The sequence below is a fragment of the Mus musculus genome, chromosome 18, assembly GCF_000001635.26.
Source record: "Mus musculus strain C57BL/6J chromosome 18, GRCm38.p6 C57BL/6J".
NCBI lineage: Eukaryota > Metazoa > Chordata > Mammalia > Rodentia > Muridae > Mus > Mus musculus.
Genome location: NC_000084.6, coordinates 12,800,908 through 12,812,993, shown reverse-complemented (window position 1 = coordinate 12,812,993; position 12,086 = coordinate 12,800,908). Strand labels below are relative to the sequence as shown.

Here is a 12,086-nt window from a genome sequence, read left to right as displayed (position 1 = left end):
TCCATACAAGCTTCTAAGTACCTCATTACAAAATGATGAATAGGACTTCACTTGAAGAGTGATGTGTGGATACAGAGACGAGAGCTGTGTAAATATCTTCCTCCTTCCCTGTCTTTGTCCACTCAATAGGATTGCATCTTGTTTGTGATGCTCTGTGTGTGTGTGTGTGTGTGTGTGTGTGTGTGTGTGTGTGTGTGTGTGTGTGTGTGTGTATATGTTCAGGTGCTCATGTGCATGTAGGTCAGCACATGACATTCTGCAGGTGCCTTCAGTCTTTTGTGTATACAGTCTCTCACTGCCTCGAAACTTCTCTACATAGGCCGAGTTAGCTAACCAATAATGTCCAGGGATCGCCTCCTCCCATCTTGCGTGCCCAGCTTTTTATATGGGCTCTATAGACTTGAACTAAGGACCTCCTGCCTGCAAAGCGAGCCCTTTGCCAGGCTGAGCCAGCTCCTCTGTCCCCACTCTCTTGTGGGTGTAATATGTATTCAGTTCACATGTGTTGTCTTTGAGAGTCACCTTGCTTTCTGGTATTGCAGGCTTTTATTGTTTAGCTTCTGCTCTAGACATAGAGACAGCTGTCTCTAAGGAGCCCTGTTTCATTTAACTGGGAAATGCTGTTTAGAAGCTTCTGAGCGTGGCCTGTGGTCTATTTTTAGTTCATTACACTGAGAGTTGACTAGCCTACTTTTGTTTTGCCTGTAGATAAAAGATACATTGTAACTTGGCCTTTTCTTTTTCATTTAAGAATATATAGTGACCCCAGCTTTTTTTTTTTTTTGGTATCTTGTGTTTGTTGTTTTGCTTTTTTCCTGGTTTGTAACTGGATTATTCCTGAGCAACTAAACAGATGTATGTATGCACGTTTAGTTTACAAATGACTCCATTTAAATTTGTGATATATTAAGTGTGGCCTGGAGTTTAGAAGCCATGACAGAGTGTGTAAATAAACTCAACATTTTATCCATTATTCTGAAAGAATGCTGACATTTACCAAGTTTTATTATCATTAAGAAAACTGTCTTTCTCCTGTGAAAAGCTGTTTTTCAGGCTTCTTTTCTTTTTGTATAGTATGACTCTGTATACCTACAATGCCTACAACTCATTATGTAGACCAGGCTGGACCAGAACTCATGGAAATCCACTAACCTCTGCCTCCCATGTGCTGAAATTAAAGTTGTATACAATCATACCTGGCTTTTTTAAGCTTTTCAAAAAGACAAATAATTCTTAGAATTTCTATTTTTACCTCATAGTGGGAAATAGATTTACTGGAATGATTTAAATAGTGATGCCTTTAAATTTAAGATGACTTGAATTTCATATATATAAGTCTTTTTGGGAAAAAAAGAGATGTATCAGCAAATTATAATAGTGTAGTTACTAAGAGCTTTGGGGGTTTGAATCCTACCTGGTGCCACTTTCCTGACCACAGGCTAAGGTATAATTTCTTTGAAATTCAACTTTCTCTATAAAATAGGAGTAAGGTAAACCTTCCTGGCTGGTGATACCTAAATTAGGTGATCTGCACAAGTCATCTGGGGAGGTTTGACTCACAGATACAGAGGACTCACAGAGGAGGAAGAGTGGGTGCATGCCTACTTTTCCTGTCTGTCTGACTGTCTGTCTGTGGCAGAGTCGTACACTGTAAGCAGCCCCTGCTAGCCCAGAATTCACTATGTAACCCAGGCTTGTCCTAGACTCGCAGCAACCTTCCTGCCTCATCCTCTAAAGGGCCAGGGTTGCAGTTGTGAGCTCCCAAGCCTTTCTTTTAGCTTAAGTGAAAGGGCTTCGAACATATTTTAGAAGTTGGGTTTGTCCTTTGAAAGTGGCATTTGGAAAAGAGAAACTAGCTGAACGCATTGATCCTATGAGAAAACTATTTTCTTCTGGTAAGTGTAAAACAAGAACTCTATTTTTAAAGTACACCGCCCTTGCTTTCCATGTCATTTCATAGTGTGGTTAAATGAAGTTGGGGGCAGCTGCTGCTGCTTCAGATAAGAGCTTATGGCTGGGCTCTGCCAAGCCAGCCTTCCCTGTCAGTAGTGTAAACAAGAGGTGCTGAGAGCCTTTAGGCTTGCCCCTCCTCCTTCCATCCCTTGACACTGCCTCTCCCTGGGCAGAGGTCTCATTACTTTCTCCTTCTGATCCAGAGACCTTCTTAGTCTCTTAGGGAAACATCCAATTTCTATTTCAAGTTTGTTTCATGAAACAGTTTTAGTTCTTACAGTATCAAAGAAGCCCTTAAGTACATATCAAAGTACACAGTTGTTACATTTTTAATTAATTTTAAAATTAGTATACAAAGTGACAGCTTTCATTGACATTTTCACACATACACACGATTGTGCTGGGTTGTTTTTTTTTTTTTTTTCCTTATTCCTTCTGCATCTGCACTTGCCGGGCCTCTCTCTGGCTTTGCTTACTGTTTTGTGTATTTACCTGAGGTCCTCCTGCACCCGCTCCACCCACACTCATAAGCACATGGTTTTGAACACCAGGAGATACCTTTTGGTGTAACATGGTCTTCTAGTGGCCTGCCTTAATCGATATTCTCTGTACATTTTGTGTTAAGTCATAGGTTGGGTTCCTTACGGACTGCTGACCCATGGGATTTGGTCTCTAGGATTACATTCAAGTGTTCTTTGCTCTTTGGAATTGTGCCAATCCAGATATTGCCTCCAGGGGAGAACTGCCTCAGGGGACCTACCTAGAGTTCTGCAGTTTGTTTTCTTTGCTTCTTAGCTCAGGAAGGATTTTTTTTTGTCTCAGAAAAAAAAATGCTACAGATAAAAAGAAGGGATTTGCAAGGTTAGTAAAATATAGAAGCCATTGTTGTAAAATCCTCAAAAGTCATTTAACTATTTGTTACTTTATTTCTCTGTTCCTGTAAGATCTTTGGTGAGGGGCAGTCATTTGCTAAACTACTCCTTTCAAAACACTGTGTCTATAGGATCCATGCTTGTCTTAAGTCCGCATTTGAAATTCCTAGTGAACTGTTTCACCACAGCAGTTACTCCAAGGCACACGTGTGAGTGTGGCAGTGCCTCCTCACAGTACTGTAGCACACTTCTCTACGAGGAAGCAGCCAGTGCTGCCCTCTAGGACAAATGTAGATATGGAAAGTAGGCAGAGCTGAGAGTGCGCTGTTCCCATGTGCAGTGCAGCACTGTGTAAGCAGGCGATGTGCTTTGTGTAGGGCAGGGTGTACCCAGCTCTGAAAAGACCTAAGGTGTGCAGTGCAGTAGCTTCCTGGGGCCAAGGCACCACATGGAGAACACAGCCACGCGGGGCCAGTTACATTTCTCAGCAGAGTAGGAGTCAGTGCAGGAGCAGGGGTCCTGAAGACCATGGGTTCCTTACAGCATCATTTCAGTTTTGTGCTTTGGTGTTTCAAGTTTTCTAATGTCGTCTAGAGTGGGTCCCTGGCTTAATGTGCTACTTCCACCCTGTAGGTAAGATAGCTCCTGACTTTGGCAGGCATTGTCCCATCTAGGTCTCACCTGTTTCTATTCCAAGCTCAGCCGAATAATGTACAGGTCACAGCAGATTGGGTGGGGGCCTGTCTCTGCTTGGGTTTGAAGATGCGGTGGTCTGTCTCACTCCACACTGTGGATCCAGGGCTCTTCATAGTATGTGCACAGTAGTGATGGCTAATGCTTACACTGAAATGTAAAGTGTCTCTAAAATACCTGTATTGTTACTTTTTGATTCTTTTTTTTTTTTTTTTCTGGTTCATAGGTAAGGCGATTGAGGCACAGAAAGCTTGTTGGCCAGGAGAGGATTGCTAGGATGTTCTTGCTGCCAATCTAACTCTGGGCTCAGTGAGGCCCCATCTCAAAGGCCTGAGGCAAAGGCCGGGGAGCAGGATGTCCTCCTCTGCCTCCACCTGCACACATACCATAGACACAAACACAAACGAAAAGTGACTGTAAAATGCTAGGCTTTTTTAATAGCTACTGAGAATAACGGAGATGTGTAAGAGAAAGAAGCGTCCTATTCCGAAACTCAGCTTTGGATTCTGTTTCCTGCTTCCGTGTAATGATTTCCCCCAAACAGTCGCTAAGCCCGCAGAAGGGGAAGGAACACGGTTCTAGAGTTGCTTCTCTTAACAAGAGTGTGACAGAAGCACACCCTCCAGATAGCCTCAGAGAGCATGCCGTCTTCCTGAGAGCCCAGGGCTGCCAGCTTTCCACCGAAGCAGAGCTCTGCAAAATATGCATGGTTAATGGTTAAAATAATGGCATTTTAATGGAAATAGTTGTTGTTCAGTAACAATACACTTTTCTTAGAACTAGTGAAAGTCAAGACTTTGAGCTGTTCTCCTCTGTAGTGTAATCAACATAGCTGCCTCAGCAGGAGCAGACTCTCAGAAGGCCACTTGTTTACAGCCCTGTCACCTCTCAGAAGCAGAAGCAAGCTCTAAGCAAGGGGTGGTGGTCAGACAGGTAAATGAAGACAACTGGTGTTCCTGCCATAGGTGCTGTGCTCAGCAAGCAGGAGGGGCCAGATCCTCATGTCCTAGAAGCAGCCCCTCTGATGAGAAGCAGTCAAAAGCATCGCACACCATTAAGGAAGTTAGAACAGGATGTTGGACTCGTTCAAAAGCCAAACACAAAGGAGTCACTATGCTCATTCTAGAAAGGAAGGTGGGTTAGGGTTAGACTGACAGTTGAGAGCCTCGGGCAGCAGCGCCACATTTGCAGGACTTTCTCTCTGCTTCCCTGTTAACTTGCTGTTAAATAATTCCTGCTTATCTCAAATAGAGATCTGCACTCTGTCTTCAGTGTTCTAGGAAGACACAGTCTATGAGAAATCATCATATCCCAGAGCTGTGTTCAGGGATCAACTGTTTGTTCCCACTGAGCACTCAGACCTCCATTGCAAGAGTAAGCTCTCTGGGTCTTGCCACAGCTCTCAGTGCCGCAGCCAGCTTCCACCTGGAGCACACCAGGTTCTTAGCATAGATTTCCAGGTACTGAAGAAAAGCTGCTTCACCTTTGACACCAACAAAATGACAAGTAATAACACAGCCGCAACTCGTCTGGGAACCGCAGAGCTGCGTGTGGAAGGGCTGTACCCGAGCAGCCATGCTGCAGGCTTTGGGAAGCTGGGATCTGTGCACATCCCCACCTTCTCTGACCTTAGGCTTCTTCCTTTTGGCCCCAAAGTCATGCTCTCTTCAGTTTTCTCCTCATTTTAGTGGATCACATCTCTAGTGCTCAGTGTGTGAAAGCTTAGACATGGGTAAGCAAAGAGAGCAACACTTTCCCTGCCTCCTAAGGCATCCTCCCTACATGTGCTCATGTCTGAAGGAAACCGACCGTAAGTAATCCTGTACCCAAACTACTATTCCTCACAGAACCAGCACACTAGCTCAGATGGACGCTCCCATCTGTCATTCAGACCTGAAGATGGGGTAGTCTTACGTCCTCTCCCATTAGTGCAATTATGTGAACTCATGGATGAGAGAAGTAACTCATTGTAATGGATTCTAAGTTTTAGAAGGATACTATAGAAATAGATGCATACGATTTTATATGTGATTTAAATGTATTAAAATCAATAAAGTGACCCTAGCTCATTCACTTCAGAAAACAGGTTTGGTAAGTGACAGACTTACACATATAATTTATAAGACCCAAAGTGAGGGGCTGGAGAAGCAGCTCAGAGATTAAGAGCATGTACTGTTCTGTTCTGTTCTTCCAGAGAGGTTGGTGGCCAGCACCCACATTGGGCAGCTCGCCAATCAGTCAGGCTGCACGGGAGCCAGCGTTATCTCCTGGCCTCTAAAAGCAGCTACACATCTCTCCCCTCCCCCTCCCCCTCCCTCTCCCTTTCCCTCTCCCCCTCTCTCCCTCTCTCTCTCTCCCTCATACACACACACACACACACACACATTTTAGAAATTGAAAATAACCTCACATTATCAAAATACACAGTAAAATCAAGTATTAGGTCATTACATGAAAGTATTACCTTAAAAGAGTAAACTAGCTATTTGAAAATTTTAAGCTGCTTAACTATAAAAAGTGACATAATCTAGTGACTTAGGAGTTTATCTGAGATGTGAGGCTAATTTTAGTTTACAACATTTTAGATCAGGTTAGATCCCAGCTGCTGGGCTAACCGTTCACCTTTATGTCTGACTCAGCCATAAGTTCCGTGGCTGGCGTGTACTAGTGTTCAGAGGCTGGTGTGTACTAGTGTTCCGTGGCTGGTGTGTACTAGTGTTCAGAGGCTGGTGTGTACTAGTGTTCAGAGGCTGGTGTGTACTAGTGTTCCGTGGCTGGTGTGTACTAGTGTTCAGAGGCTGGTGTGTACTAGTGTTCAGAGGCTGGTGTGTACTAGTGTTCAGAGGCTGGTGTGTACTAGTGTTCAGAGGCTGGTGTGTACTAGTGTTCAGAGGCTGGTGTGTACTAGTGTTCAGAGGCTGGTGTGTACTAGTGTTCAGAGGCTGGTGTGTACTAGTGTTCAGAGAACACTAGGAGGCACAGCAATGTGTGCTTCCTACCCGTGAGTTCAGCCCCGGAACTCGCTAGATGGTGCATGACAGTATCAGTCATGTAGAAAGGAGAATACAGTAATGATGTTTAGAAGCCTGCCCTGAGACCCGCTCTGCTAAGACAGGGAGAGCTAGCTTTTAGGGAATTGAGTTGGCAAATTTTGAATACTTTAATGAGATTATTTGAATAAACTTAGAAGATATTTTATATGTAAGATGCTTTTAAGTACCTTAAGTTTCCACATTATAGCAAAAATTTAATTGACACTACAAATTAACAATATTTTAAAGACTAGAATTAAGCCATGAGCTTTGGAGAGCAAATATTCCCATGGTTATATGAGGGAATTGTTTTCATAAATGTTAGTCAAATTGCATCTTCCTTACCTGTCAACTTTGAGGAGGTTGCTTTTACTCTTGAATTTAAATACTGCGATGATGGAGTAAGTAGATCAGTGGAGTACATACGTAGCATGGCCACAGCCCTAGCTCCCATCCTCGGTACTGTAATAAATGAATGAAGTCATTTATGGCGGGGCTGGAGAGATGGCTCAGCTGTGTAGCACTCAGTGCTCCTGCAGAGATTCTAAGTTCTTTTCCTGACACCCATGTCAGGATCCAGTACCCACTTCTAGATTGTGTAAGCACTTGCACAGGAATATATTAATTTTAAATATTATTAATATTTTGTTGATATAACTTAGTATATGTTCAAAACCAATTGTGGCAGAATTTCATTAGTATTTGTTGTTGCATAGATGGATTTCTTTTCTGCCTTTTTTCAAAGTTTCTGCCATGTCTAAAGTTTTTTCTTTTTTCCTTTCATGTATTTATTCACTTTACTTCTCACTATCTGTCCCCTTCCTCCCAGACCCCCTCACACAGGTCCTCCCTTCACCCCCCCCGTCCCCCCCCCCATCCCCTTCTGAGAAGGGGAACCTGGTATTACTCTATCCTGGCACATCAAGTCTCTGTAGGACTAGGTACATCCTCTTCCACTGAGGCACAAGGCAGCCCAGTTAGGAGAACAGATTTCACAGATTCCAGGGACAGCTCCCACTCCAGTTTTGGGGGACCCACATGAAGACCAAGCTGCACATCTTGGTGTGGGGTGGGAGGGGTAGGTCCAGCCCATGCTTGCTCTTTGGTTGGTGGTTCAGTCTCTGGGAGTCCCAGAGGGTCCAGGTTAGTTTATTCTGTTGGTCTTGCTGTGGAGACTCTGTCCTCTTTGGTCCCTCAGTCCTTCCCCTGACTCTTCCACAAAACTCCCAAGCTCCATCTAATGTTTGGCTGTGGGTGGGTCTCTGCACCTGTTTCCATTGCCTTTCAGAGGACAGTTATACTAGGAAACTGTCTGCAAGCATAGCAGAGTATCATTAATAGTGGCAGGGATTGATTCTTGTTCATGGGATGGGTCTCAATTTCAGCCAGTCATTGGTTGGTCATTCCCTCTGTCTCTGCTCCATCTTTGTCCCCGCACATCTTATACATTTTGGGTCAAAGGTTTTGTGGGTGGGTTGCTGTTTATCCCTCCACTGGCAGTCCTGCCTGGGGACAGGAGGTGACCATTTCCAGCTCCATATCCCCCACTGCTGGGAGTCTCAGCTAGAGTCACTCCCTCCATTGACTCCCTGGAGGCCCCCACCCCTGTCCCAGGTCTCCGGCTCATTCTGAAGATGCTCCGCCTGCTTCCCCCCCACCCCCCCCACCTCCGCCCACCGACAATTTCTGTTCTTTCTCCCCTGCTTTTCCTACTCCTGATCCTATCCACACTGTCCTGTTTCCCGCCCTATCCTCTCTCTCACCCAGTCCATCTACCTCTGGTATCTTATTTCCCCTTCTGAGAAAGATTGAAGTATTCTCTTTTGGGCCCTTCTTGTTATTTGCACTCTTTGAGTCTATGGATTGTAGTGTGGGTATCTTGTATTTTGTGGCCAATTTCCACTTATAAGTGAGTGCATACCATGCATGTTGTTTTGGGTCTGGGTTACCTCACTCAGGATGATAGAAAGTTTTTAATAAATATCCCATGAGGGCCTGAAGAGATGGCTTGGGGGTAAGAGTACTGGCAGCTTTCCCAGAGGACCCAGGTTCAATTTCAGTACCTGCAAGGTGACTCACACCAGATCTAGAGGATCCAGTGCCTCTCTAGCCTCTGAGTGCAGTGCATGCACACAGCACACATGCAGGCCAAACACTTACACACATGAGAGAAGGACATCCCAGGAAGGGGGAATGCCTGCCTAGCAAAGGTGTCTGCTTCGGCGACTTTACTCTTTATTTTTGTTCATAGTGTTTGAGTGTAGGTAAAGAGTGCATGGCTCCTGTGTGGAGGTCACATGACAACCCCAAGTATATATTTTTACTTTCTACCTCGTTTGAGGCAGGGTCTCTTGTTTGTTGCTGCGTAAGCCTGGCCTACCTCAGCCTGTGAGCTCCAAATGATTCTCCGTTTCTGCTCTCATACTGCCACAGGGGCATTGGGGTTGCTGTTTACTGCCTCGGGCCTTACAGGACCCACGCTTGCTCGCCAGTTCTCTCACCCCTGAGCAATCTCTCCAGCTTCACCAAAGTGGTTTGGGAAAGTGGGGTCTTTGGACCTCCTGGGCTTGTTTCAAGCATCCACAGCTTTTATAGCTCTACAAAGACATTGGCCTTTGCACACACTTACCCATATGTGTGTTGAAGAGTTTCTGAAGACTGTATAATGTGTGAGGCCCTAGAATGTAGTACAGAAACCTTTCTGAGGTCTAGTTGTCTTGTTAATCTCTGTGTTAAAGACTTTGCCAGAGAAAGATGCTGTTCTCTGGTTTTTGTTTTTGTTTTTGTTTTGTTTTGTTTTTGTTTTTGTTTTGTTTTGTTTTACTGAGAGTGTGCTCTAAATAGTACTGATTTTATGCTTATAAAATCATTAACTTGCTAAATGAAAAAGGCATCCATTTTAATTTTTTGATTTGTTAATTATATAGCCTACAGCAAAAGAAAGTCAATTCCCTGGAGCCACAGGAACTTGTAAGATTTAAATTTATCCTGAGACCAAAAAGGCCACAAACCCCAGTGGATACGCAGAGATTATCATGAAGGTTCTAGTTTTGCTTTGCATGCCCAGTGAAACTCAGATTTAAAGCCTGTACTTTGATCACATTCACCTCTCTCTCCTTCCAGCCCCTCCTCCATACTCACCCGACCCTGTGTCGTCATGGTTTGTAACCTGTAGGTTCAGGATGGGCTGCCAGTGTACTGCTGAGTGTGTGACAGTCGCTGGAGTGTGGTTGACCTACCAGAGGCCACGCCCTTAGAGAAAACTACCTTTCCCTCTCTCTCATTACTAATAGTTCTTCAGCTATGGATCTATGGATGGGACATCTTGCCCACCTTCTCTTTCCACTCTGAGGTTTTGCCTAGCTTGAGCATGTATGTGCTGTGAAGTCATATGTGTAGTTTCCCTGTGTGTGGAAAATATCCACTGCCTCTGGCTCTTAAGATCTTCCTGCCCCCATTCTAGGATAGCCCTGAGATTGAGTGTGTCTGTCTGTGTGTGGTGAGTTCCTGCGTGTATGTCCGTGATTTCTCACAACCTTGTCCACAACCTTGATCAGTTGTGGGCCTTCATATTTACTGCCACATAATACAAACAGAAGCTTGTCTGATAAGGTTTCAGAGAACTCTTACACAATTGGTACCCTTTGCCATATTACATCGAGTAGCTAGCCTTTCCTCATCTGTCAGCCTCTTGCCTTGCTTAGCCTCCAAACTGTGAACCAAAGGTCGTTATTACTTGTTTAGTCTTGTGTTCTTAGCAACATAAAACAGACTACCAAACCATTGTAAAACAAAAATAATAAAGGGTGTGTGTTGGAGATTTTGGGCAAATGCACATTCACATATACCTAACATGCCAATCAAGATGTAGAACACGTCCTCACTGCTCACCATTCCACAACTGCCTTTCACTCAGTCCCTGTCTTAGAGATCTATTGCTGTGAAGAGACTCCAGGATCATGGCAGCTTTTATAAAGGAAAACATTTAACTGGGGGCTGGCTTATTCAGAGGTTTAGTCCATTGTCGTCATGGCAGGAAGCATGGCAGCATGCAAGCAGTCATGATGCTAGAGAAGGAGCTGAGAGTTCTACATCTGGGTCCAAAAGCAGCAGGAACTGAGTAAAACACTAAGCCTGGCTGAAGCATCTGAGACCACAAACGTCACCCTAAGTAACACACTTTCTCAGACAAAAGACCCGCCTACTCCAACAAGGCCACACCTCCTGTGGGCCTATGGGAGCCATTTTCATTCAGACCTCCACACCTTCCATAGACAACTGCTGTTCTTTTTTCTGTTACTATCTAATGGGATTACAAATGGAATCATAGTGCATGCTGTAAGTTTTGTTTTGATCACCTGCTGTGCTGTTTTAAGAGGCATCTCCGTCCATCTGATTATCAGCATCTGTCCTTTATACTGGTGAGTGATGTGCCATGTTTGGAACATGCCTGTTGCTTCTTCCATGGTGGAGTTAGATTGTTTCCAGTTTGAAGTTGGAAATAAGGTTACTGTGTAATTGCTCTTACAGGCATCCTTTTATGGTGTGGTTTTTGTTCTTGACACTTTCAGGGATAGATTTATCAGGTCATAGGAGACATGCACATTTGGCTGCTTCCCACAGGTATGCCATGTTCCTCCTGTGGGCGTGCATGCTGCCTTCACCCTCACCTCTATCTGGTGTTCATGCCTGTGCGTCAGTGCCTCTCTGGTTTTGGTAGCTTTTCTTCAGTGACACTAACCACTGTCCAGTGTTTATGCTACATGTCTTGTTTTGTGAAGTTTTTTTGTGGGTTTATTTATTTTAAATTGTGTCTGTATATTTGTATCATCGAGTCTATATATTGTGACTTCTAATCCAGACATTAATATAACTAATATAACTGTTTTACTTTGTAACCTGACCTTTTGTCTCCTTAATAATAAACACACGTTCTTAAGCTTTTTAAAGCATACATTATAAGTTTTAATGAGCCCATTTTAAGTTTTCTCTTTAATTATTCTTTCATGGGTCCTTCTCAGGCACTCAGATACACTCAGAACCTGCCCTTGAGTTCTTCCTCATCACCGACAGCATTTTCTCCAGTTAAATCACCAGTGTCTCTGGATGAAAATGGAAATGGCCTCAGGAATCCTGCACTGTGGCCCAGAGCTCCTCACAGTGCACAGATATGGGCTTCTGTTCTTACTGACGGCAGAAGAAATGCATGTTGTAAATGTCCTGTGCACTGGTTTGCTTATCCTAGAGCCCTACCTGATAGAAACCCTGGCTTTGTAAAGTTTATCTTTATCTTCACACCATGCACCTACGTATCCTGCAATCCTGATGGCAACTGAAGGTTCATCAGAACTTAAAACTGGAGGGAGGGAAAGTTTAATGTAACCGAGTAGCTATACAGCAGAGTCATTGTATTTCCAAAAGTAAAAAAACTGGGGTGAGAAGGAGAGGAGGGGAGGAGAGTGTTGGGCGCTTGTGGAGCCCAGGCATGAAAGTGTGACACCAGTTTTTCTGTCACTCCCCACTAATGGTGATGTGT

General features: G+C 44.2%; 1 protein-coding gene and 1 long non-coding RNA gene across 26 annotated transcripts in view; one reads left to right on the top strand and one right to left on the bottom strand.

Moving 5' to 3' along the window:
* Osbpl1a (oxysterol binding protein-like 1A) overlaps nt 1-12,086 on the top strand; it is a 187,974-nt gene that overhangs the window by 128,878 nt on the left and 47,010 nt on the right. The gene's annotated exons all lie outside the window — the stretch shown is intronic.
* On the bottom strand, nt 3,929-9,895 carry Gm36439. The gene is made up of 3 exons (XR_001782427.2): nt 9,692-9,895; nt 6,896-7,012; nt 3,929-4,211 (listed from the first exon to the last, which is right to left on the bottom strand). It is a non-coding gene; the product is annotated as a predicted gene, 36439 (long non-coding RNA).